General features: G+C 43.2%; 1 protein-coding gene and 1 long non-coding RNA gene across 5 annotated transcripts in view; one reads left to right on the top strand and one right to left on the bottom strand.

The window, feature by feature from the left end:
* Positions 1–10,302, bottom strand: part of CREB1 (cAMP responsive element binding protein 1) — a 70,851-nt gene extending 60,549 nt beyond the window's left edge. For 2 of the 4 annotated variants that reach the window (XR_004053114.1, XR_004053115.1), the window contains exon 1: positions 10,037–10,302. The gene's annotated coding sequence lies outside the window, so the exon portion shown is untranslated. The remainder of the gene's footprint in view (positions 1–10,036) is intronic. The other 2 variants (XM_010386069.2, XM_010386068.2) reach the window with 1 other exon arrangement.
* Positions 10,303–10,316: 14 nt separating this feature from the next.
* Positions 10,317–22,471, top strand: part of LOC115893177 — a 38,236-nt gene continuing 26,081 nt past the window's right edge. Inside the window, exons 1-2 of the long non-coding RNA XR_004053116.1 lie at positions 10,317–10,563; positions 11,542–11,634. This is a non-coding gene — a long non-coding RNA (uncharacterized LOC115893177). The remainder of the gene's footprint in view (positions 10,564–11,541; positions 11,635–22,471) is intronic.

Below are 22,471 nucleotides of genomic sequence, written 5' to 3'. Positions count from 1 at the left end.
AGTTTTTTGTTTTTTGTTTTTTTTTTTAGTAGAGACGGGGTTTACCGTGTTAGCCAGGATGGTCTCGATCTCCTGACCTCATGATCCACCCATCTCGGCCTCCCAAAGTGCTAGGATTACAGGCGTGAGCCACCACGCCCGGCCAAATCATTCTATCTTATACTATTTCATCATCCCCACTATACCATAAGATTCTTGAGGGTAGGAGCCGTATAGTCAGGCTTTATTGCTTATATCAACTAGAACAATCTTCATTTAATACCTAGGTATTTTTATAAATACCTAACTGACTAAATTTTCTTGCGATTATTTCACCAACTAATAAAGTCAATGGTCAATAAATCTTCACTGAATAAATGATTGATAAATGGCAATACATAAAGTCAAGGTGCTACTACTGATCACAGTAAACGATAGAGCTACTACTGATACTTATTATAAGAAAATGACTCCCTTTCAAGAATACAAATAGGGCTGGATGCGGTGGCTCACTCCTGTAATCCCAGCACTTTGGGAGGCTGAGGTGGGCAGATCACTTGAGGTCAGGAGTTCGAGACGAGCTTGGCCAACATGGTGAAATCCCATCTCTACTAAAATACAAAACACACACACACACACTAGCTGGGTATGGTGGCATGTGCTTGTAATTCCAGCTACTTGGGAGGCTGGGGTGGCAGAATCGCTGGAACCCGGGAGTCGGAGGTTGTAGTGAGCCGAGATCACACCACTGCATTCCAGACTGGGAGACAGAGCAAGACTCCTCTCAAAAAAAAAAAGTACGAATAATATATAATTTTCACTTCAGTGGTGAAAAACAAGGTATTTCTGCGTCCCCTACTGCCAACTACTTACTTATACCAACAGGGATAACACCCCTCAAAAATAATGGTTAACCTTGGGTGAATTACAAACATTTTTAGTTACTTCTACACTGTCATACAATTACAACCAAAAACTTACAAGCAGATAACCAGATCCTTAGAAATTCACTTACAACTGATGAAAGAAATGTCTTCGTTTCAGAGAAGATTCACTAATCTTTGGGGAAAGACACATTCTATCATCACTGGTATATGTCAACTTTCAGATCCATTCTACTCCTAAACTATTTTATTAATAACTTCCCATTTAACTCTTTAATCAAATGTCACTTCTCTTCTTTCAGAAAAAACTCACCATCAATTCCTCAGACCTCATTCTCTCAAAACCTTGCCCCTTTTAAGATTATTTTTTAGAGATCCTAGAATCATTCGAGAGGGAGAAAACTGAAAGGGTGTTTTTCATTTTTGTTCACGCAGCTAGTCTCACGGTAAACTCCTTTATCACCTTATTTCAACCCTAAGAAAAGGCAACTTAGGCACTTAGTTCATCAAGGAGTACTATTGTTTATTTTCTTTTTTAGAAGTTGAGATTGTGCATCTAGCTTCAAGAATTTTTTAATACATAGTAATTTTTCATCATTGGAGATGTATAATGCATGTATTAAATTATAGGTAATTTTTTTGTTGTTGTTTTTTTGAGACAGAATCTCGCTCTGTTGCCCAGGCTGGAGTGCAGTGGCACGATCTTGGCTCATTGCAAGCTCCACCTCCTGGGTTCACGCCATTCTCCTGCCTCAGCCTCCTGAGTAGCTGGGACTACAGGCGCCCGCCACCATGCCCAGCTAATTTTTTGTATTTTTAGTAGAGACGGGGTTTCACCGTGTTAGCCAGGATGGTCTCGATCTCCTAACCTTGTGATCCGCCCACCTCAAACCTCCTAAAGTGCTGGGATTACAGGCTTATAGATAATTATTCATCACTGGAGAAACTGCCTTCTTATCTGTTGGAATAAATGCCAGAATACGTTTTTCTAAGCGACCCTCTTTCTGGTAGCCTAGAAGACAAATAAGCAAACATCTGGGCAAAATATAATACGGGGTAAGCATTCCTAGTAAAATATCCAAAATCTGACACTTTTTAAGCACTGACATGATGCCATGCAAAATTCCACACCTGACCTCATGTAACAGGTCACAGTCAAAAGTGTTTCATGCACAAAATTATTAAAAATTTTGTATAAAATTACCTTCAGCCTATGTGTATAATGTGTATATGAAACAAATTTCATGTTTAGACTTGGGTTCCATCCCCAAGATAGCTCATTATGTATGTATATGCAAATATTCTAAAATCTGAAAAAAACCCCAAATTGGAAATACTTCTGGTCCCAAGAATTTCAGATAAAAGATTTTCAACCTGTAAAATCTATTTTCATAGGGCTTTGTCTGGCAGAGCTTAAAAGGAGAGAGACGGCAAAACAAAAAACAACAACAAAAAACCTAGTAGATAAGAGTACGTATATATTGAGTGGAGTCAGACATTCTGAATGTGAAGAAAAACTAATGTCTATTCTTATTTAAGTTTTGTCTCAAAAACCTACATTTACCGATGTGATAAAACCACACCTTCTACTTACAACTTCAGCAAGCTGACCAGTATCTGGCTCTTCTATAATGACTGAACTAGCATATTGGCAAAGAAAAAAAGCAGGTTCACATGATCAGTTTGTTGCTTTAATGATCTTTGCCTCCACCCCAAGAGTCAATCCACTGATGATTCCACTACACTGTGGGAAATCATTTAACTCTGGTAGTCTACAGACAGATATGTTCCAGATAAAAAATGTTCTGCCTTTACACATTTCAATGATCTACCCCACCCCCATCCCCAAATATGTAAAGAAAAGCACTCTTGTAGGCCGGGTGTGGTGGCTCATGCCTGTAATCCCAGCACTTTGGGAGGCAGAGGCAGGTGGATCACGAGGTCAAGGAGATCGAGACCATCCTGGCCAACATGGTGAAACCCTGTGTCTGCTAAAACACAAAAAATTAGCCCGGCATGGTGGCGGGCGCCTGTAATCCCAGCTACTTGGGAGGCTGAGGCAGGGGAATCGCTTTAACTCGGGAGGCAGAGGTTGCAATGAGCTGAGATTGTACCACTGCACTCCAGCCTGGCAACAGAGGAAGACTCCGTCTCAACAACAACAAAAAGCACTTTGCAAACATTTTAATCATTTAGCAGGTACAAATAGCACATAGTAATATTTTACTTATGAGACAGCATCTTACTCTGTCACCCAGAGTGGAGTTCAGTGGCATGATACTGGCTCACTGCAACCTCTGCTTCCACGGCTCCAGCAATTCTCCTGCCTCAGCCTCCCAAGCAGCTGGGATTACAGGCATATACAACTATGTCCAGGTAATTTTTGTATTTTTAGTAGAGATGGGGTTTCACCATCTTGGCCAGGCTGGTGTCAAACTCCTGACCTCAAGAGATCCACCTGCCTCAACCTCCCAAAGTGCCGGGATTATAGACGTGAGCCACTGCGCCTGGCCAAATAGCACATAGTAGTATTTTAAATCAAATATTAGTAAAACCTCAAAACAGTATTCTTACATTAAAAACTTTGGCATATATGATCAATGCATAAACACCACCTTGGGAATACAAAAAAACGAAATATACCATGACAGTTTTTTTTTTTTAAAGACGGAGTTTCACTTTTGTCCCCCAGCCTGGGGTGCAGTGGTGCAATCTCAGCTCACTGCAACCTCTGCGTTCCAGGTTCAAGTGATTCTCCTGCCTCAGCCTCCTGAGTAGCTGGGATTGCAGGTACCTGCCCCCATGTCCGACTACTTTTTGTATTTTTAGTAGAGACAGGGTTTGACCATGTTGGCCAGGCTGGTCTTGAACTCCTGACCTCAGGTGATCCATTTGCCTCAGCCTCCCAAAGTGCTGGGATTACAGGCGTGAGCCACCATGCCTGGCCCATGACAGCTTTACTTAATGACGCTTTTTGCAAAGAGATTTGTGTCCTTGCTGCTAATTATTAATCACTTTTTGAGTTTAATCAACTTTAAAAAGTCATAGTGTATACATTTTAAAGATAAATACAAACAGCACGTATATTTAAAATGTACTACAGCATTCAGACACGGTGGCTCACACTTGTAATTCCAACTCTTTGGGAGGCTGAGGCAGGCAGATCGCTTGAGCTCATGAGTTCGAGACCAGCCTGGGCAATAGGGCAAAACCCTGTCTGTACAAAAAACACAAAAAAATTAGCCGGGCCTGGTGGTGTGCGCCTGTCGTCCCACCCACTCAGGAAGCTGAGGTGGGAGGACAGCTTGAGCCAGGAAACAGAGGTTGCAGTGAGCCAAGTGTGCACCACTGCACTCCAGCCTGGGTGATAGAGCCAAACTTTGCTTCAAAAAAAAAAAAGTACTATAGCTTAACACTGTTTCAAAAACCTAGAGAGAGAAAAAAAAAGGTAGTAAAACTTATTTTGTGCTTTGGCTGAAATACGTATTACTTGGTCCAACTGGTTGACCAAAGGTTTACACAGGGGGAAAAAAAACCATTTATGCAGTAGAGTTTATCATCTCAGCAATCATATAGGTGAATCTCACTATTTTAAAATTTAGGTACAAAATATAAAACTCATAATTACATTAAGAAATACTAGAAAATCATCAAGGTAAGTTAACAAGCATGTAAAAAATAAATGAATGCAGGGAGAAATCTAATATAGTAATCAGCCTTACTGGGTAATAATATCCCATGAGCTGTCTGTTAAAAAAAACCCAAAAAACACTGGACTACATGAAATGTTCTTTCTCATTAAGATAGAAAGCTACAAAAACCTTTTTGTTCAAAATAATAATTGAAAGAAGTAGTCTGTTTAGAACTGTAATTCACCTCGTGAGTTAACTCTTAACCTGGCTTGCTTGCCTCCTCATGTACATTTTGATCATTTTACTAAAACTTTTAAAAACTGGAGCTAAACAGGAAATGAGGACCTTTAAATAACAATTTCCTGTCACAAACTATTTTTCATTCAAATAAAAAGTTTTTCATTTAAAGAAATAAAGACAAGATGGCAGTTTCCCTTAGTTTAAAAGGTCATATAAGACCTAAAAATAAAACCAGCTCACTAACTGGTTAATAAAGTCTACTTACATAATAAAATGCCTCAAATTGTATGTTAAAAAATGAAGAAGCTCTTTATGTGCTGATACAAAATTGCTAAGTTTAAGGCATGTTGAGTGGTGGGAGGAAAGCATGATATAGGAGAGTGTATACAAAGTATGCTACCATTTGTACAAAAAGGGGGAGACAGGACATACATATTTGCTCGTGTTTGCATAAAACACCTCTTAAAGGACAAATAAAAAATTGCTAACACTTAGGTAATAGGGCAAGAGAATGTAGGGCATTTTGCTGTATTATATATGTTTTGAATTACAGATCATCTGAATGATTTACTTATTCAAAAAACCAAATTGGAAATATAAAAAATATACTCCTCACTTCACCAAAGGTGATTCCTTTTTCCTTTGACTACTTTCTTTTGACAGATAATTTGTCTTAGTCACTGTGTCCCCAACAGTATCCTGTCAGATAAGACAATGTAATTCATCTCTGGATTTGTTGTAGCTTCTGATCCACTGTATTACATATAGTAATAATAAATAATTTAAAAAGTAACAGGCCGGCTGGGCGTGGTGGCTCACACCTATAATCCTAGGCATTCAAGACCAGCCTGACCAACATGGTGAAACCCTGTCTCTAATAAAAATACAAAAATTAGCTGGGCATGGTGGTGCATGCCTGTAGTTCCAGCTACTAGGGAGGCTGAGAAAGAAGAATCACTTGAATCCAGGAAGCAGAGGTTGCCATGAGCTGAGATTGTGTCACTGCACACCAGCCTGGGCAACAGAGCGAGACACTGTCTCAAAAAAAATTAAAAGAAAAAAACCTTGTCAACACTTGAGCACTTGACACTTGTACAACGCCTGGAACTTAGTATGTATTACTTTATAGTTAACCCCCACAATTCTGAGGTAGTTGTTCTACATTGATCAGAAAGGAAAGTGAGGTATCCAGAAGTTAAGATAACTTGCCTAAGGGCCCACAGGTAGGAAGTTAAAACAAAGCTTAAGGGATTAGCTATCATTAGTTGTAGCCCTAAGGTACTTTATGTTTATCTCACAATCTTATGAAATAAGTAGTAGTATTCTAATTTTACATATAAGGAAACTGAGGCTGAGAAAGATTAAGAAACTTCCTTTAGGACACAAAATTCCTTTAGAGTAGGTATAGGAGAGTAGTGGCAATGCTTGCGTTCAGACGTAGGCCTGTGATTTCAAACCTCATGCTCTTTCAACTACATTCTCTGTCACAGTGAGTGCTAAATAAATATCTGAATTACCATAAACTGTTGTCTCAAGTGATATTGCAGTAGAGATGAGTTCACACATGGGTAAGAAAAAGAAAATTTCTGCATTTTTCTATCTTGACATCTTACTACACTCTTAAATTTAGATTTGAGCTCTATTCAATAAAGAAGCCATCAAAGTTACACCATATATCAAGATATTTGCAAAACTATGTCACGAGCTGGCTGTAAACAAGTTTATGTAACATATCTGATAAGCTATTTATGGAATAAATGAAATTATAAATTTAGGTAATATACTGTAAGCATTAGGTTAAAAATAAATAATTTTCCCTACCGTTATAAAAAGGAGAAAGAATTTAAAAACAGGTGAAGACGACACATACTTGGTTTTACTATAACCCCATAACCTTACTGTACCCAAACAACAAAACCAAATGTCCTAGAATGAGAGAGAAATAAAGATACTTCTCTATGAAGAAACCAAAACTTCTAATAATGAGACCTAATCAGGCATATGAGTTTCAGACAGTAGAAAAAGAAAGGTGCCATTTTTATGGATCAGGTTTCTAAGTTTCTTCAGGCTCTTTATGGGGGGGGGGGGGGGGGGGAATTCATGCAAAACAGGTAACACTTAAGTTTTAAATTCCCAAAGAAGGGTTCTTTTAACATTCTTCAAGCAAATTCTGTCAAATAATTTATTAGCTTTCTAAATGCAGGTGTTCATGGGAAAAAAAAAAAGATTCAAGTGGATCCAGCTGTAATTTTTACCGATGGCTGGAAGAGTGGAGAAGTACAATTTAGTCACATGTTCCAGGTGAATGTTCACAATATTAATGAATATAAAAGTTTGAAGTTCCACCTGGAATTGCTAAGAATCACAAATTATGAATGTATAAATAATAAAATATGCTGGGCAAGGTGGCTCACACCTGTAATCCCAGCACTTTGGGAGGCCGAGGCAGGCGGATCACAAAGTCAGGAGTTCGAGACCAGTCTGGCCAACATGGTGAAACCCCGTCTCCACTAACACAAAAATTAGCCGGGCGTGGTGTCCTGCGCCTGTAATCCCAGCTACTCAGGAGGCTGGGGCCAGAGAATCTCTTAAACCCGGGAGGCGGAGCTCGCAGTGAGCTGAGACCACCCCACTGCACTCTAGCCTGGGCAACAAGGGCGAAACTCCATCTCAAAAAAATAAATAAAAATTAAAATTAAAAATACAATTTAAAGTATCTCTTGGGCAAGACTGAAGAAAGAACATATCAGTAAACAATTTTTTTTTTTTTTTGAGATGGAGTCTCGCTGTGGCCTGGCTGGAGGGCAGTGGAGCAATCTTGGCTCACTGCAATCTCCGCCTCCTCAGCTACCCTAGTAGCTGGGATTACAGGCACACGCCACGACACTCAGCTAATTTTTGTATTTTCAGTAGAGACGGGGTTTCACCATGTTGGCCAGGATGGTATCGATCTCTTGACCTTGTGATCCGCCTGCCTCGGCCTCCCAAAGTGTCGGGATTACAGGCGTGAGCCACTGCATCCGGCCATCAGCAAACAATTTTTTAAAAATCTCACAAAAAGAGAGTTGTATATTCTTTTTTTTGTTTTGTTTTTGAGACGGAGTCTTGCTCTGTTGCCCAGGCTGGAGTGCAGTGGCACGATCTCAATTCACTGCAACCTGAGCCTCCCGAGTAGTTGGGATTACAGGTGCACACCACCACACCTGGTTAATTTTTGTATTTTTAGTAGAGATGGGGTTTCATCATGTTGGCCAGGCTGGTCTCGCACTCCTGACCTCAAGTGATCTGCCCTCCTCAGCCCCACAACATGCTGGGATTACAGGCCCTAGCCACCGCACCCGACTTATATTCTTAAACAAACAAACAAACAAACAAACAAACAAACAAAAACCTACTCAACTGATGGTGGCTTGTGGAACATCATAAAGGAAAAATGGTAACTTATCATTATCAATATTATAATTTTTTCAGTGTTTGAAAATAAAATCATTTTCCCAATCTATAGAAAACCTCCCTTTACCGTATCTTCTTAAGTTTCTTGTAAATGACAAATTGCTAATGTGGTCTTTTAAAGAGAAGCAATACAGCAAGGCACGTTTTGGAAAAGTGACTAGGATACAGAAAAATAAGTCAGTGCTTCTGGTGCCAATCAGTATTTGTTTCTAACCAGAAGGCTTGTACGTATCGATCACAATGCAATCATACAGTGACAGACAAGTATTTTTAAAACAAACTTGTTCGTCTTTTGCACCACCTAAAACAACTGTTCGGGGCTTTACTTTTAAATCAGGAAATGAGCCATAAATGTAAAATATTTCAATAGGCAGCAATCAAAAGTATCTTCTACTAAACCTTCAGAAGGCAGACGCCAGCTAAGGTTAGAATTATAACTTGAGATGATATTACAAACTTAAATAGGTCATACCGCATGTCCTTTAAAAATTCTTTTAATTTTTAATGTGTCAATGACTTTTCTGCTGTCCTCTTTTCCCAACAGGCGAAGAAAAAATACAGCTTGTGGCTTAAATTGTCAATCTCAAGACGGGGGTTACCTACTGCACAAGAGAGAAATAATGGATACTTTAAAGTCTATTTTTAGAAGTAGTATTAAATCAATCTCTCATTAAAGTTCACAAAGAAATTCGTGGGAAATATGGTAGGGGAAGTGGGACAGAGGTGAGGGGAGATCCAGATAACCCAAAAGTGGTTGGCAAGGTTGCACCCCGCGAAATGATGTAAAACAAGAGTACATCGGCTGATAATTCGTTTCAACGAAGTGTTTCAGAATGATAGACCTCGAGTAATTATTACCTTATTGAAAAGGGTTAAAACCGAAACTGTTTTCAAACGCCAGCTTCCCTTTTATAAGATCCCAACAGTTTAAAAAGTTATTATAAATATTTTTCTTAGCACCCTCTTTCTCCCAAAAAGCATGCATTTCCATGACTACTGACTTTAAAAAAAAAAAAAAAAAGCAAGGGGGTGAAGGAGCAAAAAATTTCCCCCCAAAACACAAGCTCTCATCTCTCAACTAAGCAGCACAGGGCAGAAAGCAGCATTTCCTCAATGGTGTGGGAGCGGGGGGGAAAGGGCATGAATAAAATACAGCACGAGAGAAAACCTTGGGTTTCGAACTTTATTGCACAGAGTGGAGAGAAGAGTAGGTCAGACGTTGCAGCTCTTCCCCTTGCGAAGCGGGCATGGCAGACACCGAGGCCACCGGGAAGGCAGCAGGCACCTTCACCTCCTCTGCCCTCAACTGTCGCCTTCTTCCTCCTCCACCCCCCACCGGCACCTAGGCGGCGGCTGCCCCGGAGGCCGGGCCGGGTCGGGCCGGGGGCGAGGCGGGCGGCGGGGGCCGGACGAGCGAGCGGCGCGGGGGGCAGCGCCGGGCCGAGCGGGCGGCCTCCCCCGGGGCGGCTCCGGGCTCCCGGCTCCGCGCCCGGCCCGGCGGCGGCGGCGGGAACGCGGGCGCCAGCTCGCCGCGGCCGGCCGCCCGCACACACCCCCGGCCGCCGGCTCCCACCCCGCCCGCTGCCCGCCGCCCCCCGCCATGAGCGCCGCCGCTGGCTGCAGGCAGAGTCGCTGCCGCCCCGGCCGCCGCTGGCTCCAGTCCGCCGCCATTATTCTTTGTTCGCTGCGAGCGGCGGCGATGTTGTGGGGCTCGGGCGGAGGCTCCATCTTTACCGCGGCCCCTCCTGCTAGGGGAAGGCCCCAAGCGCGGGTGTCCGGCGCCTCCCCGTCCCCCCTCCGTCCCCCCGGCTCTCTCTGGCTCCTGCCTCCTCCTCCTGCTCCTCTTACCGGTGGTACAAGCTCCTCCGTCACTGCTTTCGTTCACGGCCCGGATCTCGCTGGAGTTTTATTCTCTCCCCCACGTAACACACCGCGTCAAACTACACCTCCGCCGCGTCACTCACCAACACTCCGCTTCTCCCAGCCGCCCGGGCCACAGGCAGCAGCAGCCGCCGCCGACTGAGGAGCCGCAGCCAGGGAGCCAGCCAGCGCCGCCCAGTGCCGAGTGCGCAGCGGCCGCGCACGGAAACAGCCGAGCTCGGCCCGGAGCAGCTCGAACGGCCCCGCCCCCGCGCTGGGGACGGAACTTGCCGAAAGCCTTCGGGTTTCTTCGCCCGAGGCGGACGGGTTCCGCCGGGAGAGGGAAAGCGAAGGCGGGCTGAGCCCGGCGCCGGGAGGAGTTGTCTAAACCCCAGCGCGGCGTTCGGATCGATAAAACTGGCGGCGGAAATTTGAAGGAGGAAGCGGGGTTTGTGTGTGGCCCAGTGGGGGAATTCCCGACGGGTGTCGGCGACTTGGTGGAAACCCCCACGCAGGTCTGCCTCTGTGGCGGTGAGCGGCGGGCTAAGAAGGCGGCTGCGGCTGCCCCGGCTCTGCTCTTGACCGCCGCGAGCCCCGGGAACTTTCCGACGCCGCCGGGAGACGGGGGACTGCGGGAGCCGTACGGGTTGGGGAGGAAGGTCTGCTGCGCCTCTGCCAACGTCTCGGGGCCTGGGACCCGGGGACGTCGTTTGACCCCCGTGGGAATGGGTTTTCCTTTCTGAGACTCCGCAGAGAAACCTGGCGGCCGCCGGCGGAGCATGCTTTTCTGAGGGACTTTGGCCCCGATACTGTGGCACCTTCCGGGGCTCTGCCCCGGCCGTGGCTGACGTCGACGGCCCTCGGAGGTCTCCGAGCCACAACCTGCCGGGACCGCTGGAAATATGCCCCATCCCACCTGCCCGCCTTTCTCCGGACAACATCCTGTGTGGCTTTCTTTCTTCAGTCTGTTTTCTGCAGCAGGGATTCGCACCCACTGCACCCTAAACCCAGCAGGGGGACTTCCGTGGCTGGAAACTACTGAACTGCTCTCTCAGAAGTCGCCCAGGACCACACCACTAGGTCCCCATTGTCCTTGATAGTGAACTCTGCGCCCCTCTCCCTGGGATTTCAAGTCTTTTTTTTTTTTTTTTTTTTTTTTTTTTTTTATTTTTTTGGAGACGGAGTCTATGTCTTGTCGCCCAGGCTGGAGTGCAGTGGCACGATCTCGGCTCACTGCAGCTTCTGCCTCCCGGGTTCAGGAGATTCTCCTGCCTCAGCCTCCCAAGTAGCTGGGATTACAGGCACCTGCCACCACACTTGGCTGATCTTTGTGTTTTTAGTAGAGATGGGGTTTCACCATGTTGGCCAGGCTGGTCTGGAACTCCTGACCTCAGGTGATCCACCCGCCTCGGCCTCCTAAAGTGGTGTGGTTACACGCGTAAGCCAGCGCGCCTGGCCTCAAGTCTTAATCATTATTTTTCTGTCCTTTAAAGGAGACGTGTCTTTAGGAAGCAGAGAGTGTTCAAATCTGGACTCCGCCCATGACTCACTTCTCTTGTAAAGAACTGTCCTTCCTGGTACTCCAGGTACCCTACTATTTTCTCATAGGCTTTGCCCTTAAGGAGTCCCTCTTCTGTTACTCTCAACGTTTCCTTTTCTACTGGCTCTTTCTTATTAGTATTTAAACATGCTTAAGTCTCTCAATTCTTTAAAAAGATTTCTCTTCTCCCTAAATTGCTCTGCAACAACTCCAGCTGTCTCTTACCCCTGGACAGTCTCTCACATCCCACCTCCCAGCCCTCTCCAGTGTCCCCACTGCTCACCTGAAGTGGTTCTGAATTGTCCACAGACAAGCTTCATGTCTGTAAATGCAGCGGATCATTTTCAGTCCTCATTTTACAAGCCCTCGTCCCAGTATTTGACACGATTGACCACACTCTTTTCCAAATACCTTTTTCCCTCTGGTCTTATGTCACAGGTTTCCTCTCTACCTGAGTTTGCTCTTTAACAACCAGCTTCTCCTTCTTGATCTACCTCTTACACATTGGAATCATGCTGAGCTGAACCCTGGCCTTCTTACTGAGTCTCCCCATACACTTTCCTAGGTGGTCTTATGCTCTCCCAGTAGCATCAAATACCTTATGTCAAAGACTCTTCAATCCATAACCCAAGCCTAGGTCTTGCTCTGGAACCCTATATTCATAGTTCCAACATACTGCCTTTGGTACACTTTTCATTTGGATGGCTTAGGGCATTTCAAACTCAGCCTGTGTATCATAATTCCTTCGAAATGCTCCTCCCATAGTCCCTGGTTCAGTAAAGGGTATCTTCACATTTACTCAGTTCATGCAAGAAACCTAGCACACCTCCAACACACAGCAGAATCACCTACATCTGTCTGTTCTCTGGAAAATTGGATTTGTGACCTCTCTGTTCCCATGACCATTTTTTCATTCCCATTTTAGTCTAAACCACTGTGGTCTCTTGCTTGAAGTCCCACAATAACCCATTCAGGTCCTCCAAAACTGCTCTTGCCTCATTCCAATACATTTGCCATACTGCTGCCAGAGTAATTTTTTAAATATAAATCTGATCATTGACCTGCTTAAATTCCTCCAGTGGCCTCCCTTTGCTTACCACACATTGTCTAAGCTCCATTATCTGAACTTGTCTTTCTCTCCAGCCTTTCCATCTGTCCCCCTAGCTGCCTGCACTCCTTGCATAGTATTTTAATTTTTTCCAGGCTCTCCTCTTTTTATTCCCTACTGTAGGCTCTCACTTCAGGGTATTTACGCATGCCCTTCCCTTCCCCTGGAATTTTCTCTCACCCTTTCCTCCTACCTAACTGTAATTTATCACTTTCTTTTCCAATTCCTACTTCTCATTATTTGTTTAGTGTCCATGTAATTGTGCAGGTAGGGACCACATCTCTTGTTCACTACCAGCTTTTCCTCTCCCTAGCAACAACACAATATCTAGAATATAGTGGTACTTGTTAAATATTTATCGAATAAATAGTGAATTTGTGAGTGGTCCCGGGCAAAGTTTCTCAACATTTGAGTTCAAATCCTGGCTCTCAGTGAGTTCAGGTTTCCGTAATAAAGTACCATGTAGACTTGGTGGCTTATAAGCAACAAAAATTTATTTCTCATAGCTCTGGAGGCTGGATGTCTGAAATCAGGCTGCCAACATGGTCAGGTTCTGGTGAAGGCCCTCCTCAGGGTTGTAGATGGCTGTTTTTTCTCTTTATCTCACAGGGCAGAAAGAGAGCAAGAGCTCTTGGGTTCCTTTTATAAGGCACTAGTCCCATTCGCACGGGGTTTACCTCCCAAAGGCCTCATCTCCTAATACCATCACATTGAGGGTGAAGAATTTGCAGGAGATGGGGGTGGGGGTGAATTCATTGCACTGGCTCAGCCACTTATTAGCTAATGACTTTGGGCAAATTGTTCACTCTTGTGCCTCCGTTTTCCTATTTGTAAAACAAAGATGATAATAGCACTTACCTCATAGTGTTATTGTAATGATTACATGACAATACCTGTGAAGTATACTTGGAACAATGTTTGTACTTGGAACAATGTTAGGAAAAATGTTGCCTATTACTAGCTTTTATTTGGATATCATCCTTGTGTCAAATATGTTTTCAAAATTGAGTTCATCGGCCGGGCGCGGTGGCTCAAGCCTGTAATCCCAGCACTTTGGAAGGCCGAGACGGGCGGATCACGAGGTCAGGAGATCAAGACCATCCTGGCTAACATGGTGAAACCCCATCTCTACTAAGAAAATACAAAAAAAACTAGCTGGGCGTGGTGGTGGGCGCCTGTAGTTCCAGCTACTCAGGAGGCTGAGGCAGGAGAATGGCATAAACCCGGGAGGCGGAGCTTGCAGTGAGCTGAGATCCAGCCACTGCACTCCAGCCTGGGCGACAGAGTGAGAGTCCGTCTCAAAAAAAAAAAAATTGAGTTAATCTACCTGCTCTTCTTACTGTGGCCCTATACATGATATCAAAACTTTGGAATTATTTACTCATAACGCATAATTATCACCCAGCAAATATGGTGAGTTTTTATTTTAAAATGTCCTCATATTCATTCTTCCTTTTTGTATACACTGACCTTCATTTAGACCCTTATTATCATTGATTATTTTGCTAACTTTCTAGGTGTCTTCTAACTGGAGGCTAGCTTCCCCTATTCACTTGGGCCCTTACTCTCAGACCAGTGGGCCTCAAACAATTATTAAAACATGTATTCTTCTTGACTTCTGCTCTAATGGCCTCCGTTCCCACCTAACTTTGTTCATTCATTTATTCAATCATCCGTTCATTCCAATGCAAGTTATTTTACTACTAACATTTTGGGGTATACTCCAAATTTTCAATCTCTCTACTTTGACTTTTCTCTCTTGAGTATTCTCTCTTCGGATATACTCTAGCATTTTCAACCTCACTACTTTCTGACATTTCTACTTTCAGCGTCCAAGTTTTGTCTCTGGGATTTGGAAGCCACCTCCATTTTAAAATACATTTTTTTCAGGATCAGGCTCTCACTGTGTTGCTCAGACTGAAGTGCAGTGGCTGTACACAGGAGTGGTCATCACACGTGACAGCCCCGCACTCCTGGGCTCAAGTGACTCTCTTGTCCTCAGCCTCCTGAGTAGCTGGGACTACAGGCAACCCCCCATTTTTGACTCAGTTTTCCAATTGCAAAATGTGGTCAATATCAGGGAGATGAAGGAGGAGTGCACATGGATGTAACTTGATAGAGTATAAGAAAAGTATCTTGAAAGAGGTCCAGAATGGGGGAAGGTCCCATAAGATGATTATAAAAGGCTTCAAAGAGAAAGTGGTATTTGAGAGCTTTTCTGTAATCACAACTTCCTGTTATTTTTTGCCCGTTTCTGCTGTCGAATATAATTTTCACCCTCATTGTGAACTCAAGTTCCATGAACCCTGCCTAGCCTAGTTCATCACCTCCTGTGATTTGCTTTCCTGCCTAACCCCAAGACCATGGTGACCTATTTCATTTATTCTAAAAATATCTGTGGAGCACCTACTTTGTGCCAGGCATTCTTCTAGAGACTGGGGAAATTATGAACAAAACAGATTGTCTTTCCTCTCAAATGTTCTAACATTTTCAGCCTCTCTACTTTCTGACATTTGTCTTTTTGCTCACTCTTTTGTGCCGTCATGCACTCTCGTGATCGTAAGTACTATGTCTATGTTGACAACTCTCAAAATTATATCCTTTCCCCAAATCACTTCCCCAAACTCCATACTCACTTAAAATACTCTGTGTTCGTATTTCCACTTGGATGTTGTCTTAGCCTCTGTTCTCCCAGATAGCATAGCCTGAGGCAAAAGGCTTTGTGCTGTTATTTTATTAGGGAGTACAATTCCAAGAAAATGAGTGCAGGGAAAAGGAGTGAATGGGGGCAGGAAGTCAAGATTCAGTCAAAGGGTTGCTAACATTACTGTCTCTTCCTGCTCCCCTGGCCAAACACACTTACTTTAATTTTATGGGGGCACTAAGCAGACACTCATGTGATGTATGACCTGACCAGGAGGCAAAACGCTGCCAGGTGGTTTCTGGCTGAGGTTGATTGGCCAGTGGCCCCACAGCCAAGCGAGGCCAAGATTATCTGAGGTGCTACAGATGTCTACTAGACATCTCAAACTTAGTGTGTCCAAATGGACCTAATTGTCTCCCTCACATCTGCACCTGCAGCCCTTTGCATCTTAATGGCCAAGGTTAAAAATCTTGGCATGGGCTGGGCGCAGTGGCTCATGCCTGTAATCCCAGCACTTTGGGAGGTCGAGGCAGGTGGATCACCTGAGTTCAGGAGTTCGAGACCAGCCTGACAAACATGGAGAAACCTCATCTCTACTAAAAATACAGAATTAGCCGGGCCTAATTTTGTATCATCCTTGTGTCAAATACGTTTTTTTTGGCGCATGCCTGTAATCCCAGCTACTTGGGAGGCTCAGGTGGGAGAATCGCTTGAACCTGGGAGGTGGAGGTTGTGGTGAGCCAAGATCGCACCCTTGCACTCCAGCCTGGGCAACAAGAGCGAAATTCCATCTCAAAAACAAACAAACAAACAAAAAACCAGAAAACCTTGGCATGATATTAGTGACTTCCTTTTTCCACATTTATCAGGAAATTTTGTTGACTATACCTTTAAAATATTAATTTATCCCCAAACTGACTACGTACTACCATTACAAGTGAGCCTAATAACTTCAGCTCTTGCCTGGATTACTGCAATAACTTAAGAAGTTTCCCTACTTATTTCCTTGCTGAGCACCAGCCACACTTCTTCCTTGGCACCCTAGGGTTTTTCCCATGCTTAGAATGCTTTTTCCAAATATGCAGAGAGCTATCTTCCTTGCCTCCTTCAAATCATTGCCAAAATGTCACCTCACTGAGACCTTAACCACACTACTTAAACTTGCAAGTCGACCCTCACCTCAGCCACCCCCCTACACATCCCAGTTTTCTGAAATCCCCTTACCCTGTTAATCCTTTTTTTCTGTGGGACCTATTACCTTCAAACATACAATCTATTTTACTACTTTTTATGTTATTGTTGACTGTTTCCCCTGCTAAAATACAAGTTCTAAAAAGCAGTATTTTTGTTTTTGCTCACTGATGTATCTCAAACATTTGGAATCGTGTCCTGACGTAATATGTGCTCGATATATATACATACTTGTTGAATGAATTTATAACTTGCCTGTCTTCAGTCTCAGGTGGTTTTACACTGTTCAGATTTATTTTCTTGATGATTATTTCAGTTAAGGCGAGGAGGGAGATACATTATGGGTTTCTTATTTATTTGCTAAGATGTCTTACAGTCTTAATATAATAGATATCAATAAATAAATACTTCTGGGTGAGGAATTAATTGAAATCCTCAGTATCCCTCTATTTATGATGGCTAAAAAAATATGAATAACCCAAATGTCCCCATTACTGAATAGTTAACCACTTAATTTGTTTTTGTCTCTTTTATATACATGTACCCGCCTCAACTCTTATAACTCTACTTATTCATTTCATGTGTACTTACACATACTCTTTAATGAACCATGAACTCTCAAAGGCAAAATTGTGTTTTGTTGAACTTGTATCCTAGTAACTGTCATGTAATAGTAGGTGCTCAGTAGTGTCTGTTGAATGAAAGAGTGAATGAATGGTAACAGTTTCTCCAGCACTGGTTAAGGGAGTGTACACCACCCTGCTGATTCAAGCATCAGATCTACTCAGAAATTCTTACCCAGCTGAGAAGTTGGGGATGCTGAGACTCTTCACAGTTGAAATCAATGTGAAATCAATGTGAAGGGAGCTGTTGTCAATGCTCACTAAGTAATCTTGTGGTTTTATTTTATTATTTATTACTTATTTGTTTATTATTTTTGAGACAAGATCTCACTGTGTTGCTCAGGCTGGAGTGCACTGGTGCAATCATGGCTTACTGCAGCCTCTATATTCTGGCTCAAGTAATCCTCCCACCTCAGCCTCCTGAGTAGCTGAGATGACAGGCACACACCATCATGTCCAGCTAATGTTTTTAAATTTATTTTTTGTAGAGATGGAGTCTCCCTGTGTTGCTCAGGCTGGTCTCAAACTCCTGGGCTTAAGCAGTCCTCCCAGCTCAGCCTCCCAAAGTGCTATGATTACAGGCATGAGCCTACCACACCCAGCTGTGATTTTCATTTGACTTTCCTGATAGAAAAGAAAGCACTAATCTCTTCACAACTATTTCTGGTCTGTTTACCAGTTACATTTCCCCCATGCAAATTAATATATTGTGTTTTAAAATTGATCTAAAAAACCAGAAAAACAAAACAAAAAAAGTTTTGGCTTTACTTCCCCTTCCAGCTACTGTCCCATTTTTTTGTTCTCCTTTACCGTAAAATCCTTAAAAGAGTTCTATATTCACTGCCCCAATTCCTTTTCTCCTGTTTTCTATTAAAACTATTTCAACTACCTCTTGCCCCCAGCATTCCACTGAAATTACTCTCCAATTACTTTGTTACTTTGTTAGTTAATCCAATAGCCGGTTCTCTGTCTCCATCCTTGACCTATCAGCATTTGGCATAGTTGATTACTCCCTCCTCCCTGTAACACTTTCTCCACTTCGTTTATAGGACACTTCGGTCTCCTGGTTTTAGTCCTACACTATTGGTCACTGTTCTCAAACTCTTGCTCAGTGACCTCTTAATATTGGAGTGTCCCAGGCCTCTGCCTTGGAATGTTTTTCTTCTGTTCCTACCCCCTTTCTTATAGTGGTCTCATTCAATCTTATGTCTTTAAATATAAATATGCTCACAACTCCCAAGTCTTAAATCCAAACTTGTATTCCAAGTATCTCATTATCTTTACTTGTACGTTTAATAGACCTCTTCATTTGATCATATCCAAAACAAAGCTCAGCATACCCCTTCCCCTCAAAAGCTTTCTCTACCTACAACCTTCTTTATCTCAGTTAGTGGCAACTCCATCATTTGATTGCTGAGGCCAACTCAGCAACTCTTTTATATCCCACATTCAGTTTGTCATCAAAGCTTGTTGCTGTCTCTTCAAAATATATGACCACTCTCCCCAACTCCACTGATAGCAGCTTGGTCCAAACTACTGCCATCATTGACTAGAATTTTGTATTAGTTATCCTTAACATTCATTCTATTCTCAACACAGCAGCCAGAATGATACCTTTAACAATATAGAGCAGACCATATTAAGACTGTTTACAACTTTCTACAAGCTTCCTATCTCACTCGGAGTAAAAACAAATATTTTTACTATTAGTCCCTGTATACCACCCTTACCTCTCTGGTCTTACTTCCTGCTGTTATTCCCCTCCATTCTCTGTTCAGTCACATTGGCGGCCTCCTTGCTGTTTCTCAAACACTTTGAACACACTCTCCTAAGAGACTTTGCCCTTGCTGTTGTCTCTGCCCTGAATGCTTCTTCCAGATACCCATGTCTTCCTCGACTCCTCAGGTCTTTGCTAAAATGCCCCCGTTTCTGTGAGGCCTTTCTTTACTACTGTGGTAGAAATTGATCACCGAACAACTCACCTCTTTGCTCTTTTGCTCTCGCTGTTTTCCTTTACTACTTATTTTTCTCCATTGCACATACCACTTTCTCTGCGCTATATATTAACTTATTTATTGTGTTTATTGTCTGCCCCCTCTAGGGCAGGGACTTTTTTCCCTTTTTTTTTTTTTCACTACTATATCCTTAACATCTAGAAGAGTGCCTGGTACACAGCTGGCACTCAAATATTTGTTGAATGAATACAATTGAAATTTTGGATGTAATCTCCTGGATTAGCATAAGCAGGTCTTTCTTAGACTGATCACCTGTAGGTGCATCTATAAATATTGAGCTTCTGTATTACAGCCTGAATCATGGTGGCTCCATGTTAACATCTTCTTGTGGTGCCCGATTTCTACGTGGCTACACTCTGCCATTTCTGTCTGGGTTCCTTGTAACCTGAAAGAGGCGTAGACTTCTTTGAAGCTTTCTGGTCTTCCCATGTCACAGAGTCAGAACTGGAGAACTGATGAGCCAGATTCTGGTAGCTTGTAATTAGCATTTCAAGGGCCAAGTGGTAGGATACTAGTGCTGCTGCATATTCCATCTTTTCTGCAACTGAAAGCAATGCCATGTAAACAAAGTCAGGTGGCCTCTTATTATCTTAGAAATTGCAAAAAGTCCAGTGTCTGGCAACTAAAACCAGTAGCAGTAAGAAGCAAAGATTTATTGGCTGGGCACAGTGGCGCAAACCTGTAATCCCAGCACTTTGGGAGGCTGAGGCTGCCAGATCAAGAGTTCGAGACCAGCTTGGCTAACATGGTGAAACCCCGTCTCTACGGAAAATACAAAAATTAGCCAGGCGTGGTGGCACGTGCTTGCGGTCCCAGTTACTTGGGAGGCTGAGGCAGGAGGCTGTCTTCAACCCAGGAGGCGGAGGTTGCACTGAGCCGAGATCGTATCACTGCACTCCAGTCTGGCGACAGAGTGAGACACTGTCTCAGGAAAAAGGAAAAAAAAAAAAAATGCTTGCTTTATGCTGGCACTCTTCTAAACACCTTTTGATATATTACCTAATTTAATCCTCACAACAACCCAGTGAGGGAAATATTAATATTAGAAGCATTTTACAGATGAGTAAACTGAAGCCAGAGAAGAAATATGTCTGTGGTCTTAGAGCCAGTGAGTGTCAGAGTCAGAATGTGAATCCAGGCACATTCTGACAGGCTTTAGAGCCTGAACTCTTAACCATTGTGTTCCACTGCCTGCTTACAGAATGAAAAGGGGAGAACTTTACCTTGAAAAGAAAGCAAAATAATTATGACTCCATCATGGTAATTCTGTCATTCTAAAAGCACCTTCCTAACCAAGCACTTTCTTCTGTTATCAACCCTGTTGCCGTTTCATGCATAATACAAGATTTAGGCTGACTGGCCTCCAAGGTACCTTGTCACTCTCCCTAGTCAAAGGAGTGGGCTCCTTGAAACACTCTGCCAAACCCTTCCCCTGTACCTTTGCTTCACTAGCTCCTGCTCTTTAGCTGAGCTCTGAAGGGTGTGTCATTAACTCTTAAGAGCCACACATAACTCCCCAACACCAACACCCTAGTCTGGTTTAGGTCCCTGGACTCTACGTTTTTATTTCCATCAAAGCACCTATCTTACTTGTCATTGTTTTGTTAATTGTCTGTTTCCCTGTTGGACTAATCTCTGTGAAGACAGAGATTGTGTCTGCCTTATTCATTGCTGTACCCTTGATACCTAGCATGGTGTTTGGCATGTTGGAGGAGTTTGTTAAAATTTTTTTGAATGTTCCATCCGGACTTGGTAAAAAAAAATTTGAATGAATTTAAGTGGTATTTCTGTAGCCTATCTGCAATTATATCCAGGTATTAAGGCGAATTTTCTTGTGTCTAGGCTAGCCTACCTTTTTAGAAATGGAAGAGATGATTTTCTTTCAATCTGCCTTCTAGCTGTTGGGTTTTCGTGTTATGGTATCACTGCCGATGCCAAAATGCTAAGTTTTCAATTAGTGCCACTGTCTGCTTCAGATACAGCTGACATTCAACTGTTGTGTGATGGATGTTTTCCTAGGGTCTTTTACATATATGTGCTAATTTAAATTCAGATAACTTCTCTGGGTTTCAGGTTCCTCAGCTATAGAACCAAGTTACTTAACTGGCTTCCACAAGATCAAACTTGTAAGTTTGAGAATTGGGGTCTGAATTTAGAACTTTCAATTCTAACTTTAGCTTTTTTGTTCATATGTGATGTTGCCTTCTGATTCCTACCTTTGATTCTTTTCTGCTAGTCCACAGGTAGCACCAGATTACTAAGTAGCCTGCACATTTCATAATCTTGTCATATGCATTTCCTTAAAAAAAAAAACTTTCCCTCCTCTCACTTCTTTTTTCTACTTTTATTTTCTTCTCATTCCTATTCTGCCTGCTTTCCAAAACAGTGACAGGGTTTATGAAAACATTTCTGAGGCCTATTCTAGTTTCCTTCCTTCCTTCTTTTTTTCTTTCTTTCTTGCTTTTCTTTTCTTTTCTTTTCTTTTCTTTTCTTTTCTTTTCTTTTCTTTCTTCTGTCTTTCTGTCTTTCTTCTGAAATGGAGTCTCGCTGTGTCGCCCAGGCTGGAGTGCCATAGCGTGATCTCTGCTCACTATAACCTCCACCCCCTGGGTTCAAGTGACTCTGCTGCCTCAGCCTCCCAAGTAGCTGGAACTACAGGCGTGCTCCACCACACCCAGCTAATTTTTGTATTTTTAGTAGAGATGGGGGTTTGCCATGTTGGCTAGGCTGGTCTTGAACTCCTGACCCCAGATGATCTGCCTGCCTCGGCTTCCCAAAGTGCTGGGATTACAGGCTTGAGCCACCGTGCCTGGTCCTGTTCTAGTTTCATATGTGGATTGAGGGCTTTAGTGAGATTTGATTATTTCTTTTGTTAAAAATTTAATTTAATTTTATTTTATTTTTGAGACGGAGTCTCGCTCTGTCGCCCAGGCTGGAGTGCAGTGGCACGATCTGGGCTCACTGCAAGCTCCGCCTCCTGGGTTCACACCATTCTCCCGCCTCAGCCTCCCGAGCAGCTGGGACTACAGGCGCCCACCACCACGCCTGACTAATTTTTTGTATTTTCAGTAGAGATAGGGTTTCACCATTCATAGGATGGTCTCGATCTCCTGACCTCGTGATCCGCTTGCCTCGGCCTCCCAAAGTGCTGGGATTACAAGTGTGAGCCACCGCGCCTGGCTGAGATTTGATTATTTCTATGCTGTTATTATATCTCTATCAGAAGTAGATGTGAGAAGAGTCTCAAAGATTGGAACCCGGAACACATACTATTTGGATTCCTGATTAAACAAGATGATTGA

Source organism: Rhinopithecus roxellana, chromosome 14, assembly GCF_007565055.1.
Source record: "Rhinopithecus roxellana isolate Shanxi Qingling chromosome 14, ASM756505v1, whole genome shotgun sequence".
Taxonomy (NCBI): Eukaryota; Metazoa; Chordata; class Mammalia; order Primates; family Cercopithecidae; genus Rhinopithecus; species Rhinopithecus roxellana.
This window is presented reverse-complemented; position numbering and strand designations above follow the sequence as displayed.